This window comes from Mixophyes fleayi, chromosome 4 (assembly GCF_038048845.1).
Source record: "Mixophyes fleayi isolate aMixFle1 chromosome 4, aMixFle1.hap1, whole genome shotgun sequence".
NCBI classification, from domain to species: Eukaryota; Metazoa; Chordata; class Amphibia; order Anura; family Limnodynastidae; genus Mixophyes; species Mixophyes fleayi.
Window position 1 is genome coordinate 337,622,181 of NC_134405.1, and position 14,802 is coordinate 337,636,982.

Below are 14,802 nucleotides of genomic sequence, written 5' to 3' on the forward strand. Positions count from 1 at the left end.
CCACAGGAGAACAGAGCAGACAGGGAAAGTAGCAAACCTGGACAGGATTGTTACAGTCAATAAGCTTCATGTGTCCAGCTTTAACCTGTGGATCACAATTTACCCCTGGGACGTTTCTGTCTGTTGTACAGTGACCCTAGTCTACAATAATTTCATCTAAAGCATCTAACTTGATCAAGTTGGAATAACCCCTGTTGCATCTCTACTGATTTTTGTCTGATAAGTGTATAATTGCATTAAAAGTCTATTGTGATTGATTTGTCTAAATAATCTGGTGCAGCGTAAATGTCTAATTAACCCTTTAGCAATCGGTTGTCATTCAAAAATATTTATCTAGTGAAACCCATTTCACTGAAGCACTAGGGCCTCACTTTCCAATGAGATATATTTATTCAGTGACCTATGTGTTCTAGTGGTTTGTGTTTGCATATTGCTGATATTGTTGGTATAAGATTCCTAAATTGTTATTTATTTTATGACATGTTGAATAATATTGCATATTGAAGTTCTCATAGTATTATTTTCCTACATTATCGCTACTTATCTGCGGTGGACGTAAAACCCTACGCCAAAGAGAATAAACATACGAGTTTATGCAGTCTTAGCCCTGTGTAACTTGTTTCATTCCAACACTACTAGAGGGACCTTTGCCTCTCTACCATACCACCGGACCTGTGGAATCCAGTCTTACACAACTTCCAGGGTGCCAACCATCCGTCCTGTTACACAGATGTAACTGACGGATGATAGTGATGACAAAACACAGCATTCGCTCTCACAATCTGACATCCACCTGCACACCTGACACCACTCCTCTCTGCAAACAACATTATAAGATCATGGCAGGTGCACGCGATTGTGCCATTTTGTAAAATAAAAACTGCTGACTACTTAGATAAAAGCAGTAGGTGAAACTTTCACATGTGCGTTTCTGTAGTAAAAAGTATTTTATTTTACCTTAAAAACATTGCATACGTCTGCATGTGGGGGTGTTTTATTCTTACTGACCCTTTATAAAAATGTAGTTCACTGTGAGAAAAAATAAATGACCCTAAATGAATTGACAATTTGGTTTGCAGTAAATTGTATAAAATGTTGAGACATAGTTGCCTACATTAGCAATGCGGTTTTATGTTCTCATATGTTAGGAGTGTATTGCCTATGTGATCCAGTTTATACATAGTTGCATACATTATCATTTTTTTTGTATATTTGAGAAATATTATATATATCTTTATACTGAATCAATATATACAAAGATAGGAGGATGAAGTGGCGCCAATATAGGTAGTGTTAGCTGGTAACAATCACCCAGACAGACAGTCAATAATTATTGAAATGCAGAGTATGAATCTTAGCAAGCTGGTACAGTCATTATTCAACAGCTTCCAGATACTCTAACTCTATACCGAAATGCAGACAAAGAAAAACAAAAGATGTAGTGTCACAGGCACCCGTGATGTACAGTATATAATAATAGGTGGCCGCGTACCCAATAGATATAAATAAACAGCTTATCTGTGTCAGAATAATCTGAACGTAGTCTCCAGACGGCCAAGTGAATCAGGAACCGATGTGTAAACTGCTTGTGAAGATATAATATATCTGGATCATCAACCACAGCAAATTCACTGCTTGCAAACTCCACTCAGCCGATATTTAAAAAGGAAAGAGCCATATAGTGTAGTACTTTTTAAACGATTTAATCGGCATATATCATAAAAAATGCACACTCACAATATATATATATTTTAAATGCTTATCTGTAATCCTGTAGTATAAGGAATACTGCTACACAGTGTGGATATCTGGACACTCCATGAAGTGAACACCGATGGACTCCATACAAAAGTACTCAAAGGGAAAACTCTCACGGACCAGGTGGGCAGCAGAGCCTTCAATATACCAGGAATAGATGATAGGAAACAACCTCAACGCGTTTCGTCATGTAAAGACTTCATCAGGAGGAGTATTTTAGACCAGCATACAGTGCTGTCTTATATAGCGATGGCGGGCGCCATTTTGCGCATGCGCAGTACAGCGCTTTTTCGCGCATGCGCAGAGTGGACCTCTGAATCGGCGCTTGCACTGTATGTGCAAGAAAGTAATGTGAAAGCCTGAAAAAGTCAGGTATTAAGCCAGGGGGAGTGAAGAGGAAAGATTCTAGGGTTTCCTGTAGTGAGGGCTTGTATAATACTGGAGGGACCTTTGCCTCTCTACCATACCACCGGACCTGTGGAATCCAATCTTACACAACTTCCAGGGTGCCAACCATCCGTCCCGTTACACAGATGTAACTGATAGATGATAGTAATGACCAAACACAGCATTCGCTCTCACAATCTGACATCCACCTGCACACCTGACACCGCTCATCTCTGCAAACAACATTATAAGATCATGGCAGGTGCACGCGATTGTGCCATTTTGTAAAATAAAAACTGCTGACTACTTAGATAAAAGCAGTAGGTGAAACTTTCACATGTGCGTCTCTGTAGCAAAAAGTATTTTATTTTACTTCAAAAACATTGCATACGTCTGTATGTGGGGGTGTTTTATTCTTACTGACCCTTTATAAAAATGTAGTTCACTGTGAGAAAAAAGAAATGACCCTAAATGAATTGATAATTTGGTTTGCAGTAAATTGTATAAAATGTTGAGACATAGTTGCATACATTAGCAATATGGTTTTATGTTCTCATATGTTAGGAGTGTATTGCCTATGTGATCCAGTTTATACATAGTTGCATACATTATCATGTTTTTTTGTATATTTGAGAAATATTATATATATCTTTATACTGATTTAGTTTTTTGTAAGATTTTGACACAGAATCTTAAAAAGTTAAAATATTGATGGACCAAGCTGTGTATTGAAGTCATTTTATCGCTTACCAATAAAACATTGTCCAATGCGATTTTTGTGGTTCCAAAGCATGTAAACAAGCATCATGTCCAGGGGTATTCATTGGCTCAGGGTTAATGATGTTCCAGTTGTCTGCTGATTATAGGGTAATTGTCACGGTTCTTACGAAGAGACTTGGCAGATGTACCGTAGTAAGAGTGGTAAATATAATAAGTAAAGGCAAAGAAGATGATGCCGTTCGGTGTAACTCTGCAGACCACTTTGTGGTGTTAAGTTCAGTAGAATGAGCGTCAGCTCTGTAGACAAACGTAGGGACGATGTCCGTAGATGAGCGTCAGCTCTGCAGGCCACTATGTGGCGGAGAGTCCAGTAAAATGAGCGTTAGCTCTGCAGACCACTATGTGGTAAAAAGTTCAGTAGAATGAGCGTTAGCTCTGCAGACCACTATGTGGTAAAAAGTTCAGTAGAATGAGCGTTAACTCTGCAGACCACTATGTGGTAAAAGGTTCAGTAGAATGAGCGTCAGCTCTGTAGACAAACGTAGGGACGATGTCCGGAGATGAGCGTCAGCTCTGCAGACCACTATGTGGCGGGGAGTCCAGTAGAATGAGCGTTAGCTCTGCAGACAACTATGTGGTAAAAAGTTCAGTAGAATGAGCGTCAGCTCTGTAGTCAAATGTAGAGACGATGTCCAGAGATGAGCGTCAGCTCTGCAGACTAGGATGGAAGAGAATAGCTGGAAGCTAACAGGAAGCCACTTCTATCACCAGGAGGTGACTCAAAGAACAGGCACTGTAGGTAAGGAGGAAGTGCCTTTTAAACTAAGCGCCATTAGAATCCACCAATGAGAGGAGAGTAGAAGTTTTAAAGAAGCTGTCAGGTCTGCGCATGCGCAGACCCGAATCCAAGATGGCGGCGCCCAGGACGGAGCGGAGCGCCGGAGCCAGGTAAGTCTGCCGGGTGTCGGGTGTGCTGCCCGCACACCCGGCGTGTGATAGTAATTCAAAGGATTTCTCTGGGAAGGTGTGATCACCTTCCCCAACAGCTGAAAACATGTGCTTCTCAAGGATACTGACCCAAACCAGTTTTCGTACAATGTCATTTTGAACATTTAATCTTTTATCTTCCATAACTATTGATTGCAGGAAGCGATCGCAAAGCTGAAAGTAGTGGATTAGATATGGTAATGTGCAGATCAAAATGACACTAAACATGAAATATTTCCTATATCCTGAGCCTTCGATACTTTTAATATATTATAATTTATGTATAAACAATCTAATACATTTTACTAATAGATAAATGTGGATTGGAACTGAAGGAGGCATAGAGAGGTTAATACTAAAATGTAACTCCATTTTGTATCAATATCATTTCCTTATACTGTTGCAACTGCAGACTCTAGCTAGCTTTAGGCCAAATATGGTGTTAAGTATCGTTTTTCAGGAAACAGGAACTTAGAACTATGCATTTACGAGAAATGATTGTGTAGGCGCGCTTTTACTGGAAATAGTATGTGTCATCGGACATATAGATTCTATTGGCTTAGAAGATGGCCGTTCCCTCTCACTACCGTTTGTCCTAATGTATATATATATATATATATATATATATATATATATATATATATTATTGTAACCTAATAAATAAATAAAGTTTTTACATCTTGATACATACATTTGTGTCTGTGTCGTGTGTAACTCTCGGCTAGCCTAAATACTGTCTTCGTCCTTGGGTGATTTATACCAAAATACGTGTGAACAAGAAGTTAATAGGACTCTAGTGAAGTCCGCGGGTGGAATACCCCCGACAGAACTTTAATAAATGTGCATTATTTACAAGTGTAAATGTGAATGTAAATGTGTTATGAATCTGTGCGATTGCGTCATAACATGTGGCGTATCAATAGCAATCGCACGGCGTACCAAAACAATATTAATCAATTTGGTTTACTTCATCCAATTATTTGACTTTCACATTTGTTAGCTGTATGTTTTGTCTATAACAGGGGTCGGGAACCCCCTGAACGTGTGCCAGACCTGGCACGCAGAGCTTTGTCATCTGGCACGCCGGAGCAGCTTTCAGAAACACAGGAGCTTGCCGAAATTGAACTGCTGCAGTTCCACCTGGCCACCTAAACTTTTTCTGCTCATAGACGAGACACTGTAGCTGGCTCACATTACATATTCAAAGTCTCCCATCCGACCCAGGGGTGCCAAGAGCGAGGGGGGAGCGGATATTAATTACTGCAGACAGTAAGCTTGTTTCCCCCCTCCCATTCACCAGCCGTGAGTGGGCGGGGCTAATCGACAGGGGGTGGGGCTAATCGGAACAGCAAATCAGTGACAGGCTGTCACTGAACTAATGGAGACAGGCAGCAAGGCAACAAATCAGACTGCTGCCAGGCTGCTGTCATTTCAGAGCACAGCCGTGGAGCTATCAGCCTCTGGAGATGAGGGGCTAGATTTACTAACAGGCGTGTTTGTAAACCCGGCGACTTTCGGCGGGTTTGGCGGCGGTTTAGCCATCACCGGATTTACTAAGGCTAAACCCGCCGTCCAAACGGCCAGAAATGATGTTTCCAAACCCGCCTCTGTATACAGCGCCATGACGGTTTCAACAATGTTCAACATACAAACAGCCGGATTTACTATTAGGGGGTTTATAAAGCCGCCGGAAAACCGCCATTCAAAAGACCAAAATGAAAGCGCTGCTTGTGAGCGGCGAGATTGTTCATACAGTGCGCTGTGTCAGGTATTTGGTCAATCAGAACAGAAGGAAAAGGGCCATTTCATGTACAAAGTTTTTTCTTTTGGGATTGTATATGTTAAAAGGCCAGTGTCTTGTAATTGCAGTGTTGTTTTGGTTTCTTTTTCTCTTGTGTTTTCCCACCATGCAATTTATTTACTGAGTTCTACATTTGTTGTTTTTTTTTTAATATTGCAACAAAACCCCTAACAGAGTGTAAAAGCAATTCTAATGTACTCAATAAAGAATGGGTTTCTGGCTGATGACTCCTCTGCTGCGTCCTCACACATCTGCACAGCACAAATTCAATGAGGCACATACCCACTAGTAGAGGTGTGTTATAGCGTACCTTTGTACTTTGGTAAACTAGGTTCAGGTTACTAGAATAATCTGGTTGGGTGGCTATGTATGCACCTGAAAAGGGGTCTGATATTATCCTGGCTGGCTGTTTGATACATAATCTAGCAATACATCAACTTACCCCACCGATTATTGCAGTAGACAGTGAAGAAGAAGGGGTCCGTGTCACATCTGGTGATGTGCAGAGCACAGAGGGCGGAAGGGAGATTAGAGGCCGTCTAATTACAAACTACTTTACGTAGTTTACTACTTTACGTACATAGTATGATAAACATTTATTGCTCAAAAATGTGTTTTATGTGAGTGCAATTTTTTTATTTTATTTTAAATGTTTTGTAAATTGGAACCTTTAAAAAGAGGATAGTGTGTACTCCTCATGTGGTAAATATGAACATCCCTGGAATGTGACAGTCAGAGGTCAATGTTTAAGTGAAATTAGTGCATAGTTTTTAAAACATCAGTATACTCTTATTTAATTAGCAGAAAAGAAAGACTGACACCATAGAAATTTAACTGCATTTATTGCAGAATACAATAAATAATAACGTATAATGCTTACACAAACAATTGAAAACATTAAGCAATAATAATTATTGCACTAGCGACGCCTTTTTGCAGGCATATCGCAATGCTTGGTGCCACTCTCTCCCCTCCCTCGCCCCCCCCTGGTGCGAGCACCTCTCCTTGGAGTACTCTGTACAGATGTGCTAGGCGTACTAGCGGTACTGGTGGTGGCTGAAGACATAGGTGTCGGTAAACGGGCTACAATTTCTGAATGTAGTTGCCCTGCCAGCTGGGTCACATTGGCATTCCCCTCACGTACTGTGGAATGTAAGGCCTCCACAGCCTCAGTCATTTGGGCCAGCTGCACATTGGTTTGTTCTAAAGCAGTTGCCAGACGGTTGATTCCAGCAGGGAGTTGACTATTGGAGCGGTGTATCCGCCTCAACTGGGCCGCAATTTGGGACATGTGGTGAGTTTGCCTGTCCATGAACATTGTTTGCGGCTGCTGGAATGCGCCAATAGACTGCGCCATTTCTCTGGCTGGGTCCATACTTTCAGGTGCAGGTTGGTGGTGTGATGGTTCAGCAGGGCCAGGTGAAACTTTCTGGAGGCCAGACACAGGGGCATCCACTGTTACCAGGGTGATGGTCGTTTGATCCTCTGGCTCAGGGGACATTTCCAGGGACTCCGTCTGAGGTGCCTGGTATGAAGAGGGCCCTGTGTATGAAAAATGACGGTAAGTATATAGTATATAATATGTTTGTATATTGCATTCTGAACACTGGATAGGAAAGAATATTCTTTAGCAACTACAGATTCTTTCACAATGTGTGCATTCCTGATTTCTTGTCCTATGCTACCTGCTTAAGGATGCGCTTATTATCCTTTTACTACCCATTATCATTTGGACTATGTATGGCTGAGGGGGATAAAAAAGCAAAGTCTTTTTAACCTACAAATATAAGCATTTAGTCAGCCAAATGCTGCTAGACCGTGCTTTGGGGTAAACTACTACTATTTTAGTACTCCATCTGTGTAGTACATGCTGGGTTATTTTGACTAAACTGCATGCTATAAAAAGTGGAGATGTTGCCTATAGCAACCAATCAGATTTTAGCTGTCATTTTGTTGAATGCAATAAATAAAGTAAAGGTATATTCTGATGGGTTTCTATAGGCAACATATCAGTTTAGTAAATGTAGCCCTAAGTTCTCATTGCAAACAATTAAAAAAAAACAAAAAAAAAACATTGACAGCAACATTTGCACAGAAAATCAATTAACTCCATTATTTCTCTCCTAAACAGAAATCACGCACCTGCTTGCTCGTCTGTGCCCGAATCTCTCGCTGAAGGTGGAGGTGTAGGTCTGGGACTGGGAGTGAACTGCGGTCCTGCCGATTCTGGATGTAATAGAAAAAGCATACAATGTATTTGCAGCAAAAAACATGTTAAAAATATACTGTTTATTTCAAAAATGTGTTTGCGAATAAAAAAAACAGAAGTCTTGTAAAAAAAAAATCCTTTACAAACTAATAGAGTAAAAAAAAAACACTTTTAAAAATAAAAACAAAAAGAAAAAAGCATTTAAAAAAGAAAAAAGAATTTAAAAAAGAAAAAAGCATTTTAAAAAGAAAAAAGCATTTAAAATACTGTTAGGGTAAAAAAAACAAATAACTCACCAACTACTTGGCCAAAAGAGGGCGAATCGGTGTCCTGGACATTTATGCCCTCTACAATTTCAGCCGGCATTATCTGGCGCAGCTCCTCGTACGTGGTGTACTCCATACGAAGTGGGGGGCCACCACCCGTGCGCCTTGTAGACCTCCTTTCCTGGGCCATCTTCTCTTTAAGCCTCCTCTTAATATCAGAGAAGCGCTTGCGGCAGTGTGCCACTGTCCGCTTCAGTGGGCCCACCGCGTTCACGGCCTCACAGACTCTCCCCCACAGTTGGTGACGCCGCCTTAGAGGAGTCCGGGCTGCCAGGTTCCCTAGGATGACCTCGTAGCAGGGAATGATGTTGTGCACCAACACACAATTCTTATCATGTGAGAAGCGCACATTCCTCCCTGTCTTGGTCTTCCTGCCCTGTCCTGTCTCCTCAACCTCTCCCTCCTCTGACCCCTCAACCTCCATCTCCCTCTCCTCAGCCTGTTCTCCCCTCCTATCTCTGGACATTTTTACACAGAAGACATAAAAACACAAAACACTGAAGGACTTACAAACACAAAGAACAAACTACAATAACTACAGACACACTCTCCACACAGTCACACACAAGTAACACAGACAAAGGACAAGTCAAATACAAAAAATACAAGACAGAAAATAAATTAGAAAATAAATGTACAAAACAGAAAAATACCACAGGACTACTCACACTTCAATCAGATATCGCTCCACCAATCCACCAAACTCCAACTCTCACCAACTCTCAGCAAACCACTATCCTCCAAACTCCTCTCACAAAACTCCTCAAAACCCTATCAGAGAAAAAAGTGTCAGGCCAATGGTTTATATAGGGCTTGTGATGTCAAATCTCCTGACTTTGAAAATAGCCAATAGTAACAGGGCATGAGACAGGTGTAATTTTCAAAAAAACCGCCTTTACACAAAAGCGCCGTCATTTAAAGCAAAAGCGCCATGTTCTATTCAAAGCCGCCGGCGGCTTTGAGCATTACATCCCGCCGTGACATCGCCAGCGGCTTCAAATTGAAGCTCAAATGCGCCCATTAGTAAATCCAGCTGTTTGCAATGCAAACCCGCCGGAAAACCGCCTGATAGTAAATCTAGCCCGAGTTGAGTACAAGGGACTGGGGGGGGATGGGTGTTATAGCCTGGCTTTGAGTATATATGTGGAATTGTGTGTATGTCTATGGCAGTATGTATGTGTATGAAATTATATATGTGTGACATTTTGTATGTGTAAATAGCATTATGTATGTATGTATATATATATATATATATATATATATATATATATATGGCATTGTGCCCGTTTGTGATGTGTCTGTGGGGGTGATGTGGTGTGTCTGGGGGATGGCGTGATGGGTAATGTGGCAGGGGGTGGTGTGATGCGTGATGTAGCTGAGGGGTGGCGTGATGTAGCTAAGGGGTGACGTGATGCGTGATGTAACTGAGGAGTGGTGTGATGTGTCTGGGGGTGGCGTGATGGGTAATGTGGCAGGGGGTGGCGTGATGGGTAATGTAGCTGAGGGGTGGCGTGATGTAGCTAAGGGGTGACGTGATGTGTGATGTAACTGAGGAGTGGTGTGATGTGCCTGGGGGATGGCGTGGTGTGTCTGGGGGGTGGCGTGATGGTTAATGTGGCAGGGGGTGGCGTGATGCATGATGTAGTTGAGGGGTGGTGTGATGTGTCTGGGGAGGCTGTGATAAATGTAATATTTTATTATAATGTATGTATTATATACTGCATGATCTGTGTTATGTACGGTGTACACTTATTGCTCGCTTTTCCATATTTACATTTTCCAACAGCTCCCAACATTGCAGGATCCACGCAAGAATCCAGTACCAGGTTGTGATAGCTACAATCACAGGTAGGTGAGAGTAACACAATTTTAATACATAATAGGGAGTTCAATTAGCCGCGAAGTGTCTCCGCGGAGATTTGACAGAAATGCCCACCCATAATTTCCCTGGGGTGCGAGGGAAAATGAGTGGAGATTTCTACCGTAATTGCCGGCAATCTGCGCGTCACATCGCCGGCAATTGAATTTCCACCAATATATCATGTCTAACGAAGTCGAGCCATGACCATGTTGACCACGCCCCTTCGCAGGCACCGCCGCACGGCGGCAGCATACAGCACCCTGGCTTCTCACCTGTGCAGGGGCCGGCCAAAAAATTTGCTGTATCGGCGGCAGCCCTTATCCTGCCCTACAGCCACGATAACATGCCAGCATAACCCCCAGTGCGTTGTGCCACGTAAAGTTTCTTATCACATCAGTTCATGCAACGTAACACCCTGCGTCCATGAGACGGCGGGCACATAACATTTATCAGTGAAAAGTAGCAATCCCACATCTCACCCAGGGTCATAAATCACCTTTCAGTCAACCTATCATTTTATACAGAACAAGATGGAATGTAACCACTGTCTACAAGAGGTGAGTCGCATACACTGGCTAATGTGGCGTTAATATAAACTGGGGGCACTATTGTGTGGCTTAACATGAACATTTATTTGTTCCCATTACCATTAACATTATCATTTTAATATTACCCCCTAGTCTATAATGTGTTACCCCAAAATCTACAATGCATAAGGGAATTTCTCACAATATTGCCACCCAGAGTGGGGTTCCATGAGTGGAAGAGGCCGCGGTTGCTGGTCAGGAGGAAGATGACGTCAATCCTAGTCCTCCAGATTCACAAGAATATTCGGCCTTCAAGGCATATGTGATTTCATGCTACTTTATATGTAAGTACCTTTTGTGTTTGTTTAAAATGTAACGCTTACAATAAATGGACAAATAATCAAGGGAACCATTTTTTTAAAAAAAAATACAGTGCAATTAGTGGTACAAGCAGCAAAATAATGACACACACAAACACAAGTGAGACACACAAAAATCATTTTGTTTTGCACACTGATTTGCCTCCTGGCCCAATATTTCTTGTGTTGCTTGATCATGGCTGCCTCCAGGTCACCCGAGTAGGAGGTGCCACAGGGGCAGGAGGGGTAATAGGTGCCACAGGGGCAGGAGGGGCAATAGGTGCCACAGGGGCAAGAGGACCGTCACTTTGATTTCCAATATAAGAAATAATGGCATCAGTCAATCTCTCACAAGTTGAGTGAGTCATCGTCTTGTTTCTGATATGATCCATTTTTTCATGTAAATCTGTGGTGATTTCAATTGGAACAATTGTTTTGCGAGATTCAGCTATTGCCACTATCCACTGACCTTCATGTGGTTGTTGTTCCTCCGCCCGGTCACGGGTGTCCCCGCCTGTGGGGTCATCTGTGTTTAATAATTAACATTGAAACCTAACATTATATCTATGTATCTATCTATCTAGGAGAGAGAGATAATATTTAATAAAATACTAATGTGTTATATTACTTCCAACAGAACGCTGCCATCGCCCCCTACAGGAGGCCAAGGAGGAGCCAGAGGAATCCAAGGAAGACCTAGCGGAAGCCCATGAGGATCCTGGGAGGAACCCTCAGGATCATTGAGAACCACATGGAGGAACCCCAGGAGCCCCAGTTGGAAGATACAGGGAGCCCATCCCAGGCCCCTGAAGAAGAATGGAAGTATATTGATTTAATAATCTAGTAGTATATTTACACTTTAATTTTTTCAATATAAAAGTCTGCTAATTTTATTTTTATTTTATTATTTCCAGGTGCAGAAGACGTCCCACCCCTGATCATGTTGTAGAAAAAATATAGAAAAATCGAACAAATATTCAAAAATATCTTCATTTGATAACAAAAAAATATTATTCTTAATTTAGTTGTACCGTTGTTAAAAAGGTTAAAATGTTTATTTTTCTTTATTGATTGTTTGATTAAAAAAAAGTTTGTTGTTTAAAAAACCTTTTCCTGTGTTTTTTATTGTTTCTCAGCAAATCTGTAATAATGAGACATATTTGTTAGTAATGTTATAAAGGGGTTTTTGTTCTCATGGAATAGTGCAGGTTGATGAGGTAATGCACTGAAAGGGTTAATATGCAGTAATTATTTAGGAGTAATAAGGGGAATGAGGGTAACTAAGGAAACGCAGACATGTGCGTTCAGATGGGAATTAGGAGTAAAGACGTCTGTAGTGCAAAATGGTGCAACTGCTCCAAGATCACATAGAAGATTCCATTATTATGTAATGACGCTGATTGTCACGTGTGTTACTAACACATTTATCTCCAACGTCTTCCTCATGTGCGCTTGTCTGTGAATACGGGCACACGTGTGCACAGGTTACATATGTTTCTTAAATACACAAGTTGTGTCCACAGATAATTCAGACCCTATGTCTCATGTCTGCCCACGCTCTGTCCCTATAGTCACTTGTGCTGTATTGTGTCTGTATCATGTGATTTGTTCTGTTACATCCATGTATTTATTATTCTGCTTATCTGTACCCATTGTTCTTATCTGTATGTAATGCGGAAACCTTGTGGAACCTTATTAATAAAACATAATAATTCAGATTTATATATCTCATTTGAGAAAACAAATCACAATGTGTATCAGTATGAGCAGTTTTTATTTGTTCATCACCCAAAATTTGTGAAAGGCCCCAAAATCTCTAATCCTCTAGATGTCCTACAACATTTTGTACTATTATGCTGTATACATCACATGACCTCATAGTCACAATATTCATTCACAAATCTGTATAAATTACTACAACAATAATTACTGTCTAAAGAAAGAAAAGGGAAAGTTTAACAATATTACATAACATATATCACATAATAGTTGATTAAACCACACTTTTAGTGGATATGTTCTTCTTTGTTGACATTCATTTTCTTTAATAAATAAATGTAATAGACCCATCTGATCGATACAACCCTGTGTGTAAATTTCATTGTTTGCCTAGTAGACGGCATCTAACATCGCTGCACCTTGCTCTGTCTTCCGGGCAGGAAGTCTCTGCAGAGGTGCAGACATGGCCGACCCCCGACCACTGCATGTCTGTCTTAAAATGATCAGCATGATAATCTATTTGCACTGTGCATTTTAAACCTGCTGATTTTGGCACAGTGATGCAGTAATTGGGGTAGTTATGTCTGCAGTGTGCGCTCATTCCGAAGACAGAGAATACTGCAGAATATTTTAGTTTCAGGTACATGTTAGATACACTCTACTAAAAAGTGTATCTAACAATAAAGATATGAAGGGTGTTCTATTCAAAAACTAGAACTAATGGGTCTATTACATGTAATTATTACACAAATGTGGAAATATCTTTAAAGAATGTAACACCAACCCAATAATTTCTGACTTCCAGGATTATGTAGCACAGCATACCCCCAACAGTCGAAAACAGGTCAAAATTAGCACCTTCCCTGATCTGCCCAGACCTCAAATGCTGCTTTGGGATGAAACCCCACCCATTTGTGTATAAGCCACACCCCTACCAAGGACCGCTATTCAGGACTGTCCCACTGAATTCAAGACAGTTGTGAGGTAGCAGCACAGTCACATGTTCTAGTTCTCCTGTTGGACTGAAGACTGAAAAAGTTGAGACTATTGGTGGTGAAAGTTTATGCACTTATTAATTTATGTTAGTTCATGTAAAGTGTATATACACGTATCATGTATATAGTGACACCATCCAGCACAGTGTACATTATATCACCTCATTGCTCCACAATGCCTCCTCTTTGTAACGCCAGCCTAGAATACAGACCAAGGGGTAAATGTATGAAGCTCCGATTTTTGCAAGTCACAGGAAATTGGCGACTTTCCAGGGGAAATTTAAATCGGCAATGGCTTGTAAAGACAAACTTGCCTTTACAAGCCATCGCCACTTTAAATTTCTCCTGCAAAGTTGCTGATTTCCATTGACTTGCAGGAATCGGAGCTTCATACGTTTACCCCCAAGACTGGTGTCATAACAAGAATGACTTATAGGGCCTGAGTCATTAAGGATAGGAAAGCAAGTAAAAAAAGAGTAACTTTGCACCTTGGCAAAACTATGTTCCATTAGAGGGGGGGGGGGGTAAATGTAAAATGTGGGGACAGATTTATAGTTGGGATAGGGCATGTCCTAGATCAACTTTAAATTTCAGTGTAAAAATAAAGCTATCAAGTATTTGTGTGCTACATGAAAAAACTGCCAGTATTTAACTTATGTGCAAAATAATTAACTAATTTGCACCCCTTGCATTGTAACATGGTTTGTCCCGGAGAACATTTGCTCCTTTATTTGCCTTACTTTCTTTAATGACTCAGGCCCATAATGTCATTAATAAGTTTTATAGAACTCTTTCACTTAAAAAGTACCTGGAGGTAAGTGACGGTGTTATACACAGAATTCCCTACCACGCTCAATCAGACTTTCCCACAGCCTTCAAGTCTTTAGAAGCTCTCGGAAAACCCATCTCTTTATTAGAGGTGACCTTATTCCCGATAACACTATTCACACTAATGCACCCTCACAGCCGTCCCAATCTCCACTCTGAGCCACACTCGCTCCTCTTGTTTCAGCTGTGCCCTCTTCTACTTACAGTGTCAGCTCTCTAATGAGCAGGATCCTCCCTACCCTTTGTTTTCATGTCTGCATTTATTAAGTCTACCTTGTATGTTCCTGTTTTATGTATGTCCTTGTTTTATGTATGTCCTGTTTTA

The 14,802-nt window shown here is 41.1% G+C and overlaps 1 long non-coding RNA gene across 1 annotated transcript in view; it reads left to right on the forward strand.

The window, feature by feature from the left end:
- The window catches only part of LOC142153204 (uncharacterized), a 34,784-nt gene extending 22,743 nt beyond the window's left edge, over positions 1 to 12,041 (forward strand). Inside the window, exons 2-3 of the long non-coding RNA XR_012691455.1 lie at positions 11,573 to 11,757; positions 11,850 to 12,041. This is a non-coding gene — a long non-coding RNA (uncharacterized LOC142153204). The remainder of the gene's footprint in view (positions 1 to 11,572; positions 11,758 to 11,849) is intronic.
- Positions 12,042 to 14,802: the final 2,761 nt, after the last annotated feature.